Source organism: Aegilops tauschii, chromosome 6 (assembly GCF_002575655.3).
Source record: "Aegilops tauschii subsp. strangulata cultivar AL8/78 chromosome 6, Aet v6.0, whole genome shotgun sequence".
In the NCBI taxonomy this organism is placed as follows: domain Eukaryota; kingdom Viridiplantae; phylum Streptophyta; class Magnoliopsida; order Poales; family Poaceae; genus Aegilops; species Aegilops tauschii.
Genome location: NC_053040.3, coordinates 87,221,859 through 87,229,438, shown reverse-complemented (window position 1 = coordinate 87,229,438; position 7,580 = coordinate 87,221,859).

The window sequence follows — 7,580 nt, the reverse complement described above, 5'->3', positions numbered from 1 at the left end:
GATTGAAGGGGGACCAATATATCTTACTGCTATGGTTGGGTTTACCTTAATGAACGTTAGTAGTTGCGGATGCTTGCTAATAGTTCCAATCATAAGTGCATAGAATTCCAAGTAAGGGATGACATGCTAGCGGTGGCCTCTCCCACATGAAACTTGCTATCGGTCTAGTAAAGTAGTCAATTGCTTAGGGACAATTTCGCAACTCCTACCACCACTTTTCCACACTCGCTATATTTACTTTAGTTGTGTCTTTACCTAAACAGCCCCTAGTTTTTATTTACGTTCTCTTTATTATCTTGCAAACCTATCCTGTTACACCTACAAAGTACTTCTAGTTTTATACTTGTTCTAGGTAAAGCGAACGTTAAGCGTGCGTAGAGTTGTATCGGTGGTCGATAGAACTTGAGGGAATATGTGTTCTACCTTTAGCTCCTCCTTGGGTTCGACACTCTTACTTATCGAAAACTGTTGCGATCCCCTATACTTGTGGGTTATCAGTATGCGGCGTGATAAGGCCGCTCTGTACTTCGGCCGTGAGGGCCGTGGTGTGCTCTTCGGTACGGAGGAAGCATTCCGTATTTCCATTGATTGTTATGACGCCACATGGACCGGGCATCTTGAGCTTTAAATAAGCATAGTGTGGGACCGCGTTGAATCGAGCGAAAGTGGTCCGTCCGAGTAGTGCGTGATAACCACGGTGGAAGGGGAGGGTATCGAAGATCAGGTCTTCACTGCGGAAGTTGTCTGGGGAGCCGAAGACGACTTCCAATGTTATTGAGCCCGAGCAACGGGCTTCTACACCAGGTATTACTCCTTTAAAGGTAGTTTTAGTGGGCTTGATTCTTGACGGATCAATACCCATTTTGCGGACAGTGTCCTGATAAAGCAGATTAAGACCACTGCCGCCGTCCATAAGGACTCGCGTGAGGTGGAATCAGTTGATGATTGAATCGAGGACCAAAGTTGCCGAACCTCCGTGACAGATACTGGTCGAGTGGTCCTTTCGGTCGAAGGTGATCGGACAAGCCGACCATGGGTTGAATTTTTGGGCGACCGGCTCTATGGCGTTGACGTCCCTTAATGCGCGCTTGCGCTCCTGCTTACGGATATGAGTGACGTAGATCATGTTCACCGTTTTGACCTCGGGGGGGGGGGGGGATTTCTTCTGCCCCCCTGTGTTTGGTGGGCGAGGCTCCTCATCATCGTCCTCGCTGGGCGGCCCTTTCCCCTTGTGTTCGGCATTGAGTTTGCCGGCCTGTTTAAAGACCCAACAGTTTCTGTTGGTATGATTGGCAGGTTCATTGGGGGTGCCATGAATCTGGCAAGGCCGATCAAGTATTCTGTCCAAACTAGATGGACCATCTCTGTTTCCTTTGAATGGCTTCTTCCGTTGACCGGATTTGGAGCCACTAAATCCGGCGTTGACCGATGTGTCTTCGGTACCTTCGTTATTGTTTCGACGTTTGTGCTTGTTGCGTCGTGGCTTGCCATTGCCGTCCCTGGCTTCGGAGGTGCCGGGGTCGCTGGTGCTATTGCTTCTACGAGCTAGCCATGGACTTCGGCTTTTCTTGGCCAAGATGTCAGGCGAGCCATTCATCTCGGACGCTGTGTTTGAAGGCCGCGAGGGCTTCGGCGTCCGGGCAATCCACAATCTGGTCCTTTTTAATTAAGAACCTAGTCCAGAGCTTCCGGGCTGATTCTCCGGGTTGCTGGAGTATGTGACTAAGGTCATCGGCGTCTAGGGGCGAACATCGGTGCCTTGGAAGTTGTCTCTGAAGGCATCCTCCATGTCTTCCTAGCTACCAATAGAGTTTTCTGGGAGGCTATTCAGCCAGTGCCGTGCTGGTCCCTTAAGTTTTAGGGGGAGGTTTTTGATGGCATGCAGGTCATCACCGCGAGCCATGTGAATGTGGAGAAGAAAATCTTCAATCCATACTGCGGGATCTGTTGTGCCATCGTATGATTCGATGTTCACGGGTTTGAACCCTTTTGGGAACTGGTGCTCCATCACCTCATCGGTGAAGCATAGGGGGTGTGCGGCGTCTCTGTATCGGGCAACGGTATGACGCAGTTCGGATGAAGTCCATGTGCGGTTTTCTGCCCGGGTGAGGTTCTGCTTGTCGCGCCAGGCCTGATGGTCGTCTTCTCGCGTTGGGGCACGCCTCCTTGATCCATAGATTGATCTTGTCTGACCGGCTCTATTGTCCAGGTCATGTCATAGGTCATACGTGTATCCTGCAGCTGTTGTCTCTCTGCCTCTACGGTGGGGTGGTACGGGCTGGTGTTCGGCTTGCGTTGCCACTCTGTCTCGGCCACGTGGTGGTCGGTCAGGTCCATCAGCAGCGTTACGCGTTGGCGGTATGGGCTCCAAGGCCTCATCGTTGAATTGGGGTAGCAGCTTGCGCTTTGGGTAACTCTTAGTTGGGCGTTCGAGGCCATATCCCTCGGCTGCCAGGACATTAGTCCATCTGTCATTGACCAAATCCTGATCAACTTGAAGCTGCTACTGCTTCTTTTTCAGGATTCTTGCAATGGCTATTAGCTGGCGCTTAAAGTGCTCTTTTTCGAGGGGTTCCTCCGGCACGATGAAATCTTCGTCGCTGAGGCTTACATCATCCTCGGAGAGTGGTAGATAATTACTATCCTCCGAGTCCTCGTTCCCGACTGGTTCGTCAGGGTTAATTTGCCCATTCGCCCCCTCGTCCTGTTTGGATGTTGGCTCGATAGGGGCTTCGGGGTCTTCGGCGTTCTCTGGAGTGTTATTGTCTCCGGTGCCGGTGTTGCTGTCTTTGTCGCGACGTGATTTTGATGGCCAATCAGATCAGTTTTAGGAATCGAGTTGCAGCCTTGTTGTAGACGATCCTTCATGGCAGCCTTGTTGTAGACGATCGATGGAGCCATCGAGCCTTCTAACGACGGCACAACAGAACTCTCAATGAAAGCACCAATGTCGGTGTCAAAACCGGCAAATCTCGGGTAGGGAGTCCCGAACTGTGCATCTTGGGATCGAAGGTAACAGGAGACAGGGAGACGATGTTTACCCAGGTTCGGGCCCTCTTAATGGAGGTAATACCCTACTTCCTGCTTGATTAACTTTGACGGTCCTTCATGGCAGCCTACTTACAAGAGTTGATCTACCTCGAGATCGTAATGGCTAAACCCTAGATGTCTAGCCTCTATGATTATGATTGCCTCCACGGACTAAACCCTCCGGTTTACATAGACACCGGAGGGGCCTAGGGTTGTACAGAGTCGGTTTGCAGAGAAAGGAATCTTCATATCCGAACGCCAAGCTTGCCTTCCAAGCAAAGGAGAGTCCCATCCGGACACGGGGGAAAGCCATTTATCTTGTATCTTCACGGCCCACCAGTCCAGCCCATGTCACATAGCCTGGATGCCCGGGGACCCCCTAATCCAGGACTCCCTCAAGAGGTGCTTAGTTTTGGGTTCAATCTTGCGGTGTCCTCACCCAGTGACAAAGTAGGGGTAGTAGGGCACGTATTGTATTGTTGCCATCAAGGATAAAAAGATGGGGTTTTATCATATTGCTTGAGTTTATCCCTCTGCTACATCATGTCATCTTACTTAACGCGTTACTCCGTTCTTTATGAACTTAATACTCTAGATGCATGTTGGATAACGGTCGATGTGTGGAGTAATGGTAGTAGATGCAGGCAGGAGTCGGTCTACTTGACACAGACGTGATGCCTATATGCATAATCATTGCCTTGGATATTGTCATAACTTTGCACTTTTCTATCAATTGCTCGAGAATAATTTGTTCACCCACCGTATTATTTGCCTTCAAGAGAGAAGCCTCTAGTGAAACCTATGGCCCCCGGGTCTATTTTCTATTATATATTTTCAGATCTATAAACCAAAAATATCTCGCTGCAATTTATTTACTTTTATTTTGTTTTACGTTCTAGCAATGTTTTATACCTATCTCTATTAGATCTCACCATTGCAATTGACCGTGAAGGGATTGACAATTCGCGTTGGGTGCAAGTGTTTATTGTTTGTGTAGGTGCATAGATTGGGGACTTGCTTGTACCTTCTACTGGATTGATACCTTTTTCTCTAACTGAGGGAAATACTTATCTCTACTTTGTTGCATCACCCTTTCCTCTTCAAGGGAAAAACCAACGCAAGCTCAAGAAGTAGCACTGCTCTGAAGAAAAAGAGCGCTTCGAAGAAGAGGCCAGCCAAACCAGTTGATAAAAATGATGAAACTGATTCCTCCGATCAAGATGATCCTCCACTCACAAGGGAAGAAGTTCAAGCTTCTCTCTCCGAGCAAGTTAACATCACAACTTCCACAATGCTGCCTAATCTTCGAGCTCATGCAGTCCCAATATCACCTCTGAAGAAGACCATCATGAAGAGAAAAACACCACGTACCACTGTCACTATGGTAGATCATGTGAATACAGCTCCTCATCCTGAGGCAATAAACATGCAAGATCTGGTTGTTGATGCCCCAGTAAGCACAGCTAAGCCAGGCAAGAAAATTCCCAAGCTGAAGATGAAGCAAATCAAGACTCCTTCTGCCGAGCCAAGTGGTCCTCAAACTGATGTTCCAAAAGAAAAGGCTGCTCAGTTTGCTCCCACCTTAACTCAACCATTGGCTTCAATGCCCCCAACTGAGCAAGTTCCAATGCAGACTGCACCAGTTGCACAGGCTGATGTCCAATCTGATGCTCCACACTATTTCAATCATGAGTTCATCATGGAGCAGCTTGACAAGTTCGTTGAAAATCCATTCGATGGTGAAGTGGCATCTTTGCTAATTCCTTCTGCAGTTATTACTCAAGCATCTGATGTTGTTCGGGACATGCGAGAAGATTTTATTGAGATCAACAACCTCCAAGCCGAGCTTAATGCTCTGAATGATCGAATGAAATCAGCCACATCCAAGTTTGTCATCAAAGAGCTTGAAGAATCATACATGGATATCAATCGCACGTTGAATATCCTCCGCGGCAGAAGATTATGATAGTATTGTTCGAAAGGTATGTCTTGAGCATCAAACGCAAGCAACTGGCTACAATGATCTTGTCAAGGGACACATTGATCCCAATGCTCAGCAGAAGAAGTGATAAAAACTACGAAGAGAAATGCTGCTCCATCTTTGACTACAAAGTCTCTTGCTCATTCTAAAGCTTAGCATGCGAAAGAAAACTCCCCTAAGCAAGCAATTCCATTGCTAAGGCCAACTGAACCAGTGCCTGTTGAGGGAGTCCTGGATTATGGGGTCCTCGGATGGTCGAGCTATGTGACATGGGCCGGATTGATGGGCCGTGAAGAGATAAGGTAGGAGGCCTTCCCCCATGTCTGAATGGGACTTTCCTTTGCGTGGATGGCAAGATTGGCGTCCGGACGTGTAGTTTTCTTCCTCTGTAAACCGACTTTGTACAACCCTAGCCCCCTCTGGTGTCTATATAAACCGGAGGGTTTAGTCCGTAGAGGCTATCGCAAATCATACAGGCTAGACATCTAGGGTTTAGCCATTACGATCTCGAGGTAGATCAACTCTTGTAACCCCTATACTCATCAAAGTCAATCAAGCAGGAAGTAGGGTATTAAGTCCATTAAGAGGGCCCGAATCTGGGTAAACATCATGTCCCCCGTCTCCTCTTACCTTCGATCCTCGGACGCACAGTTCGGAACCCCCTACTCGAGATCGGCCGGTTTTGACACCGACTTTGGTGCTTTCATTGAGAGTTTATGTGTCGTCAATAGAAGGATCGATGGCTCGCCTTGTCATCAATGACAAAATCACTTCTGGAAGGGCCCTAGGTCCTGGGCAGATGCTCCAGCTCGGCAGTTTTACCATGGGCGCCCGCTCGGCCGTTAAGCCAAAAGCGGTCCCCCAAATCGCCGAAAATCGTCTCCACATCGGCCTCGAACACTCTGATAAGATGGATCCGAAGTATGTCTCGTCTTTGAAAGAACTGCTAGATCGCATCGCCACCCCGGGGGTCGCAACAGACTATGATCAGATCGGGCTTAAACCCGATCAGAGGGAAATCAGGCCCCCGCCGATCACCCATCTGGTAGCGGTTGTGGAAGAACAAGCCGAAGATAGCTCTCCCCCTATGCTGAGGACAAGCTATGTTCGGATCTCCGAGCCCTGCTAGCCGGATACCCATCTTTGGGAAGAGACCCTCTATGCTCCGAACATAGAACCGGGCGTTGAACCTGAAAACCTCCGGGACACTCCGGATCTTGGGCCAGTGACCCCAGCAATTCTTCAAACTCCGGATCCCACAGTGGGTCAGGGTTCGGATTCAAGCCCGCCCACCCACCACAAGCAATACTCCCCAAGCAATTCCGGTCCTCCGGACATATGCGACTTAATGTACGTGTTGCAGCAACCTCAGGAAATAGTCCATCACTTTTGGGCCAGATTCCCCTTGTTAAAAACAAGATCAAAGATTGATGCGACGACGATGCGGTTTCAGTATTTTGCCGCAACTGTGCAGACGAGGGGGTCCTTAATGACCTCAACCGTCACTGCATACTGCACTTTTACAGATTTGGCACACGTAGTACAGAAGTATTGCGCAATGGAAAGCGCTTGGAAAGCCCAGACAGCCCGGTGGGAACCGCCTGTCCTTAAGCCACCCACCGGACGAGCAAAAAGGATGCACCCTCACAGACAAGAAAATCAAGCCCTTAACACGACATAGAACTGTCCTTGATGAATGGCTCGACAAGCCCTGTCACATACACACGACGCCGAATTCCGAACCAACATATAGCCTTCGGGCAGGCTGGGTACTCGGCAGGTGGCTAAGAGCAGTGAGGCTATCCTCACCAATAAGACCTCAGAGAAATACTCTTCGGAGGACGACGTCTCAATGTCTTTACGGTCTTTGAGACCTTTTCTTCAAACAATTGGCATAAAAGGCGCTCTGCGACCTTGCCGAAGTCAACCAAGTAGCTGCGGTAAATCCTTGGAACGATACGGAGATAACTTTCACCGCCAATGATGAACCAAGGGCTCGATCAGTCCGTGCACCAACCGCTTTGGTCTTAAACCCAATCATGGACGACTTTAGGCTCACGAAAGTGCTCATGGACGGCGGCAGCGGGCTGAACCTCATCTATGAGGACACGCTCGACAAAATGCAAATGGACAAGAGCCGCATCGAGCAGAGCAGTACAACCTTTCGAGGCATTATCCTGACTCGAGAAGCGCGATGTTCGGGGAAAATTAAAATTGATGTGGTATTCGGCACGCCGGAGAATTATAGGTCCAAAGAGTTAATCTTCCACGTGGCACCTTTCAACAGCGGGTATCACGCCCTGTTGGGGCGAGACGCATTCACACGCTTTCAAGCCATACCCCATTACGGGTACGTGAAGCTCAAAATGCCTGGGCCCAACAAAGTTATCACTATCACCAATGATCCGAACATAGCACTCCGCGCCGAAAACAAAACCGCATCCCTCGCCCTCGAGGCATTATCCGAGGCCCTTGCGGCCGAGGAGCTCACCGCTCTGCGTTCCACAGTGGACAGAGACGACGTAATCCTCGATAAGAGGCCTAAGGCCACTTCTTTTAAGCCAGCAAA